The following is a 14,035-nucleotide window of genomic DNA, read 5'->3' as shown; positions in this document are numbered from 1 at the left end:
AGTCACACTAGTTTATTTTACTTTTGATGTCTTTGCTTTTGGTGTTAAATCCAAAAAATCATTGCTAAGACCAATGTTAAGAAGTTTAACACCTCTGTTTTCTTCTAGGAGTTTTATGGTTTCAAGTCTTATGTTCAAGTCTTTATTTTTGTGTCATGTGTAAGACAGGGCACCAGTTTCATCATTCTTTTCCATGTGTCGCTCCAGTTTTCCCAGCATCATTTATTGAAGAGACTATTCTTTACCCATTGCATATCTTCAGCTCATCTGTCATAAATTAATTGGCCATATATGCATGGGTTTATATCTGGGCTATTTTGTTCCATTAATCAACATAACTGTTTTTACTCCTACACTGTACTGTTTTAATTACTATAGCTTTGTAACATAGTTTGAAATCAGGAAGTGTGATGCTCCCAGTTTTGTTCTTCTTTCTCAGGATTTTTTTGGCTGTTCAGATTTTTAAGGCTCCATACAAATTTTAGGATTGTTTTTTCTGGCTTTATTTTAAATGCATAATCATTCCTTTTTTTTTTTTAATATTTTATTTATTTATTTGACAGAGAGAGACATAGCGAGAGAGAGAACACAAGCAGGGGGAGTGGGAGAGGGAGAAGCAGACTCCCCACTGAGCAGGGAGCCCGATGCGGGGCTCGATCCCAGGACCCTGGGATCATGACCTGAGCCGAAGGCAGACACTTAACGAATGAGCCACCCAGGCGCCCCCATAATCATTCCTTTTAGGAGTAGCTTGGTGCTACCGAAGAAGCGAACTAAATTTCCCTAGCTCAATAGTTTTCAAAATTTTCTGTTTCAAGACCCTCTTCTCCTAAAATTTATATATTCAAGAACTTTTCTTTATGTGGGTTATATCTACCAATATTTGTCATATTAGAAATTAAAGCAGAGAAAGTTTAAAGCATTTATTAATATACTTAAAAATAAAGTAAATCCATTACATATTAACAAATATTTTATGAATAGTAACTCTACCTTGCAAGAACAAAGTTGATGAAAAGACTATCATTTTATATTTTGCAAATCTCTGCAGTGTCTGGCCTAATAGAACATAGCTAGATTCTCACGTCTGCATCTGTGCTGAATCTCCTGCGATATCATATGTCATGCTGTCTTTGAAAACTCCAGTGTATACTGATGACAGAATGAGAGTGAAAAAGCAAAAAAAAAAAAAAAAGAAAAGAAAAAGTATCATATTGAAAATAGTTTTGACCTCCCAGGCTCACTTAAAGGCTCTTGGGGACTTGCAGGAGCCCCCAGTGACAACTTTAAACTGCTTCTCTAGTCATTCATTTCCTCACTTAGCTGGATAAATAAATACTTTCCCACTGTATTCTTTTCTCCTCAAACCTTCAATACCTACTCTCCTCTCTTTGCTCATAATTGACATAAATATAACATAATTCCTTGAAAAGTAGAAGCAATCAGAAGAGAATTTTCATACATTCCTACCACTTGCTGCTAGTCTACCTTCATCCGTACCTGTATACTGTACCCAACCCCTGTACCCTACCTTGACTCTGAAGGAGGTACTTCCTCTTTTCTTCCCAGTATTTCTCCTTTTGCTTCCTCAAGAATATTGCTTCAGCTTCTGCATCACTTTTTACATCTTTATTGCATCATTTCCAGCAACGTTCTAATTTGCTTCAAAAGATTGCAACATAAAATTTTCCCCTTAGTCCTACTTCCCTGTACAGTTATAGCACCATTTTTCTCTTCTCTTTGACAGCAGAACTTTTTTTTTTTTTTTTTAAAGGTTTTATTTATTTGACAGAGAGGGAACACAAGCAGGGGGAGTGGGAGAGGGAGAAGCAGGCTTCCCGCCGAGCAGGGAGCCCGATGCGGGGCTCGATCCCAGGACCCTGGGACCATGACCTGAGCCGAAGGCAGACGCTTAACGACTGAGCCACCCAGGTGCCCCGACAGCAGAACTTTTGACATAGCCGCCTACCTACCCTATTTCAAGTTCCTCTGCTTCCATTCTCTCTCGAATGCATTGTTTTCTGACTTTCCTCCTACCATTCCCTGTAAAATAGCTCTTGTGAAGATCTCAACATGGCTTCCATGTTGCTAAATCCTTGGACATTTCTTTGTTTCCACCTTATTCAACTAAGCTGCATTTGCCACATTTGATCACAGACTCATTCTTAAAAAACTTTCTTCATTTAGCTTCTACATCACTATTCTTTCCTAGATTTTCTCCTGCCTTACTAGAGACCCTTCTTAGTCTCCTTGTTGATTCCTTCTCATCTTCCTAACCACTCGTCATGGAAATGATTCAGAGCCCATTCCTTGGATGTCTTCTCTCTCTATGCTCTCTCCTTATGTAATCTTGTTCAGCTCAACATTTTTAAAGTCATCCAAATTTACATCTACTCCAAAATTTACATCTTCACTTGGACCTCTCCACTCCGCTCCAAACAGTTACGGTCCACATAATATCTCCATTTAGATATCTAATATGCCTTTCAAACCTTACGACTGAACTCCCGGTTCACTATTCCTGTCTATCCAAACTTATTTTTCCATAATCTTCCTTAACTTTGTAAGTGGCAATTAATCCTTCAAGTTGTTCTGGCCAAATAAAATCTTGGAGACCTCCAAACATAAGTCAGTTTTTCCCACTTCTCAAATTGCTTCATTGACTTATCTCACTCATGAAAAGCCAATGTCCTTCCATTAGCCTACAGAATCCTATACAACCTGGTCCTGTGCTGACTTTTTGGCCTTATCTTCTGCCATTCTTTCTCTGATCCACCAACTCCAGCCACAATGGACTTCTTTCTGGTTCTTGAATGCCATGCTATACGCTGAGGGGTCTGTAGGTATTTCATGTGTAATAGGAAGTCATTGCAAATTTTTTGCTCTATACCATTACTTCAAATAGATCAGTCCTTGTTCTTTTGGAGTCTGATCAACCCTGGGAAACTGAGGCAGCATCTAAAGTTTGACACAGTGGCTCTGATGATCTAAAACTTTGAATTCTTTTTAAAGAACATTTTTACACTTCACTGGATTTCAATGCCAATTAGAGTCTCTGAGCTAAGGGGTGTCTGGGTGTCTCAGTTTGTTAAGCATCTGATGCTTGATCTCAGCTCAGGCTTAGATCTTGATCTCATGGCTGTGAGTTCATGCCGTGCATTAGGCTTCATGTCCAGTGTGGAGCCAAAAAAAAAAAAAAAAAAAGAATCTCTGAGCTGAGTATTGGGTGTTACAGTTACACTGAGAGAATTTGATTGCAAGGAGTAAAAATACATGTGTTTGATGAATGGTACAGAGAATGAAAGCTGTGGAAATTTATAAAAAAAAAATAAGAGGTCAGAAAATTTTTATGGGGAAGGTAGCTCTTTAGCTGTATTTTGAATAGTAAGTAGTGTGTGTGTAAGTTAAAATCATCATAGGGATAGTAACAAGAGGCTGAATTTTTGAATAGGGCAAGGAGGCAAGATTTAAGAGCAGGGCATCATGAAGGATTAAACTGACTGAAAAAATGAGTTTACATTAGAAGGTAAAGTGCATGAGATGTTTATCCTCAGCTCCTCTAAACTTAATGAGCTTAATCCTTCTACAATCTGAAGGGTCTATAAATTCAAATCCACATAGTTTCCATGATAATATTATAGTGATTTGTGTGTATTTACAGCTTCTTGGCCTGATTCTATTTTTTAGAGTAGAATATATTTATTTTCAAAATATGCAAACGTTGGGTTTCAATAGCCTTTTTTTCTTTTTATCTTTAAGTGGAATAGTATTCACAGCCACATTGAGTTTAAAGATCAGGAAAGTCTTCAGGTAGTACTTTTCCTACAATGTGTCTGATTTGATTTTGAAGCAGAAATCAGATCATATCTGATTACCACTTGACTTGTGGGCAGCACCATTGTTGAGATAAAAAGCCATCAGAGAAATATGTACAAAGTTTCAGTCTCTCCCATAATGCTCTCAAAAATGCACTTTCCAATTCATTGTTCCAGACTATAAATAAATAAATAAATAAGCAAGCATTCATGCTCAGAAACATGTCAATGACTCAGTATCGGTATCCTTCTCCACCATCCCTCAATTTTTTGTTCTATGTCAAGTCCTGTTTCCATAATCAATCTTTGGCTGTTTGTGATTGGGACTAAGCACATTTTGGGCTTTCAAGATATTACAAGTAGGTACAAACCAAAGAGAAAATAGATTGTTCAAGCACAAGCTTTATTTATGCTCTGACACCAGTACCCTTGCCTTCATCTTCTTCCATGCATTGACTGATCTCCCAGTATCTACCAAAAATATAAAAATCTTACTATTACGCGGCTTTTTGACAGCACAATGAAAATTGGTTTCCGGAAGGGCATTTGGCCCATTCTTTGCTAAATTCTTCCATTTTAAGCCCCATTTGCTTAAAAAAGAGAAAATTTTCACTTCAGAGCCATTTAGAATGTGTAGATTTGCTTTTTTCTTTTTTCTTAAGCATGAAAACAGAAGTTCAAATTTGGAGACAATAGTTTTCTTCCTTTTTAAAAATTCTTTTGAGATAAAAACTCCACATTCTGGACAAGGACAATATCAATTAACAGAGAAAGTTTAGAAAATCCTGCCCTACAGATGATAGTTTTAATTACTTAACTACATAATTTCCAAGCTCCTACTACCAGTCACGGTTGTGTTCCTTTTTAACTGTACCAAACACCTACAAAATGAACATTTAAAGATAATTGGCTATTTTAGTATACTACTTTGTATTTGAAAGAATATGTAGGGATACCCAAAATTCAATAACCCAGAACATTTACCAGCCACTTTATGCCAACATTTTGAAGAAAATAAGTTTGATTTTTTCTTTTTTTTTTTTTTTTGGTTAATTTTTTTCTCTTTCACTATCCATGGTCACATGCTCAGTACTAGGACTTTCTACTGAAGGATACCTGATAGAGAAAGTCAGGAGGCATGACTATTCTTCCCATCTGTGCTAATATAACAAGAGTGGACTCAGCTGAAGAAGAAATTAGCTTAGGGGTCTACTGTCACTCCCCTCCACTACCCAGAGCATTGTTACAGTAACTGATTGCATAAGAATTTTGAAAGAAACCTGTCTTGCTTGGAAGGTTTCTAGTAATGAGAACGCTGGACTCTTTATGACCGTTGGTATTATTTTGGCTGTGGAGAAAGAGGTGATTTGGTGTACAGCTATCTGAGAGAGATAAGAAGCCAGTATGGTCCTGACACACACATGTGACAGCACAACTGAAAATAAACAGTAGAGCATATGGCAGCTTTGTAGCAAGAAAGTAGTCCTTGTAATGAAAGCACCAGTAGAATTGGCAGCACTGACAAAGGGGTCTGATCAAGGGGTCTGTGGGATCATCCTTCGATGAGATGGCCAGAGTAGAAAAATATTTCGTGTTTTTGCTAGCTCAGCACCATTCCCCCTTCTCCTGGTAACTGCACCTTGAATTTCCTTTGTAACCACCGCACTATCAGCTCATGGTGGGACTTCCCTTATCCTGCAGGAGTAGGGACTTAACCCAGGCCTGACAAAACAGAGCACTGTAAAATTTTTTTTACAAATTTAAAAAAAAATTGAGACATAATATGCATTCCACCAAATTCATTAAGGTCTACAGGTCATTGACCTTCAGCACATTTACATAGTTGTGCAACCATCACCAATACCGAATTTCAAAAGAATTTTATCATCCCCACAAAACCTTGTACCTATTAGCCATTGTTCTCATTCCCATCCACCGTCAGTCCTTAACAACTACCAATCTGCTTTCTGTCTCCATGGATTTTCCTGTGTGGATGTTTTATACAAATGGAATCATATCATATATATAATATTTTATGTCTGCCTTCTTTCACCTAGCATAATGTTTTCAAGGTTTATCCATGTGCTAGTATCAGTATCTCATTCCTTTTATGGCTGAATAATATTCCACTCTATGGTTATACTACATTTTGTTCATCCATTTATCAGCTGATGGGCATTCCACTTTTTAGCTATTATGACTGATGCTGTTATTGATGGAGTTTTTGGAATGTTTTTGGTGAGGTTTGGTGGGGTCCGGAGCCAACGGCCAAGAAAGAACCCTTGAGATGTCTTTGGTACAAAATGGTGGTTTTAGTAAAGCACAGGGACGGGACCCGTGGGCAGAAAGTGGGGCTGCTGCTTGCTGCTCCCTGTTGCCCCAGGATCATGAGAAGTAAGTGATCTTGGGGTTGGGAGAAGTAAAGATAAGGGAAGTTCCAAAAGAACTTTCATATGTTAAAGAAGACTCAAGATCCTGGAGGAATGTTATAATCTGTCTTTCTCAAGTATTTGTCAGTGGGCTGCAGGTTATAAGGAGATTTAATTTAATCTACATTTTCTTCTGTCTTTGTTTCCCACATCACTATGAATATTCATGTGAAAGTTTTTATTGGAAGATATGATATAAATTATGTTGGCTAGATGCTTTGAGTGGAATCACGGACTCACACAACAATGCTATATTTACGTGTAATAGGGAAAATAATAGCAATTTTCTGGGCAGAACTTGAGAAGCTTCTATCTTATTCTTTTCCTTCCAGTGGTTCCAGACTTCTGGTTTTCCACATGATTGTGGAGTGTCAGTTTTCTAGGTTGGTGTGGAGCCCAGAAGGGAAGGATGGGAATAGGAGAGGTTAAAATACTACAAATCTTATTCTTATCACTATTGAGATCTTTTCTTGAGTAAGTGCTCCCCAGGTGGCTGAAAACTTTTAGTTAATATCCAGAGTTCTGAAAACATTGATTGTGATGGTTTCTGTCAGTGTTCTCATTGGTTTTAAGAATGATAAGATTTTTAGAAGTCCTTACTCTGCTATTTATAGCTGATATCACTAAGCCCCTAGGTTTTTTTTTACTGTTTTTATTTTATTCTTTAAATTTTATTTTATTATGTTAATCACTATACATTACATCATTAGTTTTTGATGTAGTGTTCCGTGATTCATTGTTTGTGTATAACACCCAGTGCTCCATTCAATACGTGCCCTCTTTAATACCCATCACCAGGCTAACCCATCCCCTAGTTTTTGCAGTGATTGATTCCTTCAAGGCACGTAACTTGATCTGGTCCTAAGAAAAATGACTTGACTTTTGCACATGCTGAGGGTCTGAGGTCTCAGTATGGTAGTTACTTGAGGTGCACTGCCCATATCTCCAGGTCCTTCTGACTTCAAGCTTCCAGTGTGGATATTTGCATTTAGTTCCTGCCTAAAAGCCTTCTCTAAAGCCATTTTAGTCTGTTCCAACTTCACATGTATCAGCCTGGACGTGCTTCACAAAACCAGTATTAGTTGGTGTACTAGTATCCACTCTTCCTGGTCCTTCATGTAGTATAAATTTGACCTGCCTGTTTTACATTGGTGCCCGGAGTCTCCCTTCAGGGTTGAACTTCAGTTGCCCATGCTGGTAGTTGATTTATAATGCACTCCTTATTTGTTCCTTTACCTCCCCTGTCCTGCTTCCCCCAGTTCTTACTGATGTAGCCTGTACTTCTCAGATAAATTACTTGGTCTTGAAACTTTTTCTCAAGGTCTGGAGAGAACCCAACTTAGAGACAGTGTACGCCTGGAGCCCACTGGAAGCAACTGAGACGGCAGGGCTGAGTTCTGGTGACAATGTTTAAACTCCCCTATTAAGTCTTGATTCTTTCTGTGAACATTTAGTTATATGAGCCAAAATATTCCCTTTTTGGTTTCAAATGAATATTTGAGTTAGGTTTCTATTTTTTTTGCCTCTGAAAGAATTCTGCACAATATTATATGGACTGTGGCCTTAAGGGAAAAAACCCACAATAATAGAGTTAAGTAAAAAAGGTAAGTTTATTAAACCAATCAATAGTCCCCTGACAGAACCTTAGAAGTCTCTCACAGGGAGAGATCAAAGATGTTTATAAGGTTTCGGACCTAAGCTCCAGTCATTTAAATCAGGTCTTCCAAGGTATGTAAGTGTTTGTGATTGGGACAAAAACATGACACAATTGCTTAAGATTGATGACACAGCACAATGAGCACTTTGAAGCAAGCCTTGATAAGTAAACTGCTTGTTTAACAATCAAGCTATTTGCGCAATTGAGCAATCTATTGTCCTCTGAGAACTATTTGCCCAGATGAGCGAACTGTTTGTTCAGATAAATTGATATGCAGGAATATCCTGAAGCAAACAGTGAAGTTATTTATCAGTTTAAAATCTTCCTGTAATAAATAGTTAAGTCTTATTGACACAGGTGTTCGCAGTCTCAATCCTGGTATTTAAGCAACGTGATACAGGTGGTATGAGTTCTCGTAAAGGGTAGAAATTGTCTCTCTGAGGAAAGGGTCAGTGACATTGAAGGAATTCTAGGCAAGGGAGAAAAAAGCAACATAAAGGTAATAAAGAATGGACAAAATATTAATAGTGCTGGAGCTAAATAAATAGGAAATTAGCTATGAAAGGGTATTTAGATGAGATGTATAGAAACAGGAACCAGAATTTTGTCCTTTTAGAAATGAGGAGCCTTGGGACACCTGGGTGGCTCAGTCAGTTAAGCGTCTGTCTTCAGCTCAGGTCATGATCCCAGGGTCCGGGGATCGAGTCCCGCATTGGGCTCCTTGCTCAGAGGGAGCCTGCTTCTGCTCACTCTCTCTCTCTTACAAATAAATAAATAAATAATCTTTAAAAAAATGAGCCTCTGAAAGTTATAATTGTGTTTGGATTTTTTGTTTGTTTTGTTTTGCTAGGAAATCTTGCATTTTAAGTGGTCACACAATAAAATATACCACCAACTGAGGAATTTGTAATTTCAAACTTCTTTTGAACATTGAAATCTTTTTCATATTTTATTTATTTATTTTAAAGATTTTTATTTATTTATTTGACAGAGAGAGACACAGTGAGAGAGGGAACACAAGCAGGGGGAGTGGGAGAGGGAGAAGCAGGCTCCCCATGGAGCAGGGAGCCCGATGCGGGGCTCGATCCCAGGACCCTGGGATCATGACCTGAGCCAAAGGCAGACGCTTAACGACTGAGCCACCCAGGCGCCCCCTTTTTCATATTTTAATACTAAACCCTATGCTTTGAAGGTTGATTGGAAAATGAGAGCTAAATCATTATCTGTGAAGAATGATAGCAGGTGAGTGAGACTGTGAACATGAACATCTTGGCTTCCATCTCTGCATATTGTGGGGCCGGAGAAAGGGCATTATTTATTCATTATGTAGCTGAGGAAGGGACAGTCCAAAGTTTCGCTTAACATTTGTCAAATAACACTGCTTACAATTTATGGCAAAAGCTCTTATAGTCACCAATATCCTTTTCTTCAGATTCTGAGAAAACCCAGCAAGAATGCAAAAGCGGCTCATATTCTTAGACTAATAACAAGCTTCACATTTAGACCAATCTGGATTCTTATCCTGACTCAGACACTTAATAGAAAGATGACTTTGAGCAAGTTAGCATCCTTGTCCCTCTGTTACCTTAGGCAAATTGTAGGAAAAGATAAACTATCTCATGAATGTGATGTGAAAATCAAATGAAGGGCAAAAAATAGAAACTGACAGAGTTTGGCATGAAGTTGGAAAGCATTAAAGATCGGCTTTGTTTTTGCCTTTTTCCTTGAGTAGGCTTCTATGAAGCTATGCACAAGGAGAGGGAAATAAAAGTCCAGGCCAATCTGTAAAGGAGGTACTGGTTGACTTCCAAGCCTTCTAAGTTCTGGCTTCCCACACTCATGTATGTGTTTCAACTGTAAACCTGCTCTCAGACTCTTCATACGAGCATCCCAAGGGAAGTTCAGAATTTAGGATTTTTTCTCCCAGGGAGATCTGCCCCTTAATCAAAGTCTTTACCTGAAAGGGAGTGACTGCAGTTTGACATTTGAGCATCAGGAAGAGGAAGCCCTCTAGGAAGTCACTCCATGGTTGTAACCCTTGCATTATGGGTAAGTGTGAGGAATTTGGGGGCTAAATTGGAGGGGATAGGCAGTGAACTAGAAATGAGGAGATAGAGGCTCTGCTACTTCCTATGGACATTTAAGCATGTGTTGCAACTTCTTGAAATCTCACTTTCTTCGTCCATGAATGGGAGACTTTGCAAGTTCACCTGAGGATTACATGAGACAAGGCTGAATGAAGTACTTCTAAAATTCTAAAAAGATATACAAATATGAATTTCAATAATTCTTCATATTACTTCCCTCTAGATACTCAAAGAGATGCTAAATAAAAGCCATTAAAATATGAGGCGGCAGCAGTCAGGCTGGGAGGTGATCTCAGGCACAGTTAACTACAGAGTCCTTCCTGCCTTGGGCAGCAATGAAACTAACTGGAGACTAGTAATAGTGGCACGGAAAATCTTCCTGGAGCTTTCTAAGTGCTCAGTGCGAAAGACTGCTGCAATGGGATGCACCGAGCAAGAAAAAAGTCCTTTTAATATTTTTTTCACATCTTCTTTACAATGTGAAAAGGCAAACTTGAAAACTTACTCTCAATCTTGGTTTCCTAGGAGAGATATTGTATTCTTTCATTAAGCAAGTCTTTACTGAGCACCTGTTTGCCAAGATGTTAGTTGTCCTTTATGGAAAGCCATCTATATGCCAGAGATCATAGAATGCTGTTATCATCTTCACATAATTGTTGAAGATAAAGTAATTTCATGAAGATAGAGCTTTGGTAGCTTTTGGCAGAAGGGAGGTTCAAGTCTGGGTCTGCACCATTCTAGAGTCTGTGCACTCAAACACAATGCTCTACTGACACTCATTTGTGTTTGAAAGTCTTTACTCTTCAGCTGATTTAATTAAATTCCATAAAGTTCTCTAACACAAGCACAGAGAGAAATTTACTTCAATTTTTAAAATAAACTTGCTTCACCCAGCATTTTATGGACCAGAATGTGAATGAAAGTGAGATAAAAAGATAATTGAAAATTCCCATTTGGAAAGTTCAAAGGCATTTTTATTTTACATTAAATCAGGAACAATAGAAATTTAAACACTCTGCTTTACATTCAAAACTATTAGAGCTGGATGTCAGATGTTCAGAAAGTTTTCCTTGTGCTTTAGGACAGAGAATCCCTATCTGGTATTTCTTGCAGTCAGGCTTATTCCATTGAAGTTTATAAAATATATCTATCACTTAGAGTTGAAAAAAAAATGTCACTTCTGCGATTCCAAGTTTACATGGAATGGAATGCACGAGAATGCCAGAGAGTTATTGGCTGTGTGATATAGGGAAAAAGACATAAAAATAAGCAAAGGGGGACAGAAAGTGGGTCTCTCTGTTCAAAACTCTCTTATCAATCATACTGAGACACTCAGATGTTGAAATGGAAAACCCATGAACTAAAAATATTCAAGCCCAGAAACCACTAACAACGTCATCAAGAAACTTTACTGTGTGTGTAGTTAACACATAGGAAGAAAACCTGCAACTCACTTAAAAATATGGATAACTGTAGATCTTAAACTTGGTTCCTTAAAATTCTTCAAAATGAGTATTATGAAGGAAAAGATTTTGTTTCTTCGACAAAGAAAGTTTTGGAGGCCTACAAATGTTTTCCGTTGATGTAAACATATCACATTGGCAGGTAGCATACCTCTATCTGGCCTTCCATTTATTTGACAACATTTTTTGTCACAGCAGAGCATCTCAGATGGTGCAGAAGTGTTTGCATCCCAGCAGCGGGCAAAAGTGGTAAGCGCACGTATTCTGTGGTGTAGCTGAGAGATAGCTGCCTCAAGAAGTATGTCCTGGGAAATTCTAAGGATGATGAAGACAGACTCCACTCTGCATGGATCCACAGCAGGTCAGCACTAGAATGAATGTGGCTGGCTGCCATCCCTAAGAGATCCTTTGCATTTGAAGCTGAGCTTTTTAATTGCAGTTGAAGGAGTGCAGTTGAAGGAGTTTATGTATCATATCCATAGCAGGAGAGGCACATAAGTCAGTAAGTCTAATTGGGATGGCTGACTTTCACTAGCTCGTGACTAAAAACACCAGGAACCATTTTTAATCTGTAAAATTAGCTAGGTTGTAGGATTTTCAGGCAACGAAGGTGATGCAACCATTCTAAAGGATTATCTGGCAATATATATCAAAAGGCTTAAAATGTCCATATGCTTTCTCTAGGCAATTTTAATCCTACGAATTAATTTTAAGGAGGTTGCATTCAAAGTTTTGTTTAAAGAATGGTTGTTCGTGGCAACATCAGTTATAAGAATAAAAATTAGAGCCAACCTAGTTCCTATATAAAGAATTGCTAAGTAAGGTACCATATGTCAATAAAAGGAAATACTATTCAGTTATTTTAATGATCACTGTACATTATAATTATTAGACATTGAGGGTTGGAGACCATTTTTAAAATTAGATGAATACCATGGGCCCTCTCCCAGTCTAAAATGTACATGAATTGACCTAAATTTATACTCAGAGTTTGGCATAATGCCAGAAAGTTCATCGATCCCCCACAGTGTATGCTGGGGGATACTAAGTTAAAAATTCAACATGAATGACCACTGGATTATAAAATATTCACAATTCATTAACTTTAAGAAAACAGAATATGTAACATATATATAGTATGATTCCTTTTTAAATATATATGTCTATACACGAATATTATATTTTTAGGATCCCCAAAGCAAACCTATTCAACAGCATAGGCTTCCTGCCCCCCATTAAGGGACAGAAGTCACTTAATATTTTACTTATTTCCTCAAAAGTTCAATGTTTCCTTTTTATAAGTTTGCAAAACAAATTAAAAAATGCTCAATTATCTATGAATTAAACCCCAAAAAGAGCTTTATTACTTTTGACTAAAGAGCATATATTTCAACAGGAATACTTTATACATAAAATAATGCTAAATTTCAATTTGGCAGTTTTCTGTATTTCTGTGTGTGTGTGTGTGTGTGATTTAAACTTCTTAGCAGCAATCAATAGAAACCAACTCCCGCTCATTTAGGCAGAAGAGGCAATTATTAAATGAAATGAACTAGATGACAGCCTCCAGAATGACAGTATAAAGAATATGAAACCACTCTGCAGCAGAAGGAAACAAAACAAAACAAAAAACCAAACCTTATAACTGGTAAAAATTATAAAAACAACAATAGTATTAACAACTATTTAATCTTTAAAAATGTTCCTAAGATTATACAGCAAATGAATAAACATTTATTCAAGAAAATCTATACAGTCTTATAAAAGAGTAAGAGTCTACAAAAGGTCTGTGGGAGTCTTGAGCCATGATTTACTTCCCCACCCCAATTCAGCATGATAGAAGTTCCATTCCGGGTAGGTGAGGCCAAGAAAATGGGACTCCCATTCCCTAAAGTTTCCATTTAAGGACTGTGGTTCCTCCTTCAGAGAGACAAGTTGCCATCTTTTCTCATTTCCTCAAGCTCCATGTTGTAAAGGCCAAATTCCAGATTTATGCAACTGAGAAGTCAGGAACTCCCTTCTCCACACAGCCCTCATTCAAAGGACAGAGGCTTTGTGTCATGTATGACAGGTTGAGAATACTGTGTCGCCAATTGAACTCACCCTATCTCACTTGTAGCGTTGGGGTGAGCGTTGTTCTGAATATATCTGTGAAGTCCATTTGGTCCAGTGTGTCATTTAAAGTCTTTATTTCCTTGTTGATCTTTTGCTTAGATGATCTGTCCATTTCAGTGAGGGAGGTGTTAAGTCCCCCACTATTATTGTTTCATGCAGGAAAAGGCAAGATGAGAAAACCAGACTTTAAAAATTGATACTAGTGACTATGAAGGGCGTTTTATAGTAATAAAAAGGATCAATTCATTAGGAAGATATAGTACTTGTCAACATATATATAGCTAAGAACAGAACTCCAAAATATATGAAGCAAAATCTGACAGAATGGAAAGGAGAAATGGACAATGCAATGATAATTGTTGGAGAAGTCAATACTCTAATTTTAATAAAGTTTATAATAAGTATACAGAAGACCAACAAGGAAATAGATTATTTGAACATTATAAACCTACTAGACCTAACGCATATA

The sequence above is a fragment of the Halichoerus grypus genome, chromosome 11 (genome assembly GCF_964656455.1).
Source record: "Halichoerus grypus chromosome 11, mHalGry1.hap1.1, whole genome shotgun sequence".
In the NCBI taxonomy this organism is placed as follows: domain Eukaryota; kingdom Metazoa; phylum Chordata; class Mammalia; order Carnivora; family Phocidae; genus Halichoerus; species Halichoerus grypus.
This window is presented reverse-complemented; position numbering follows the sequence as displayed.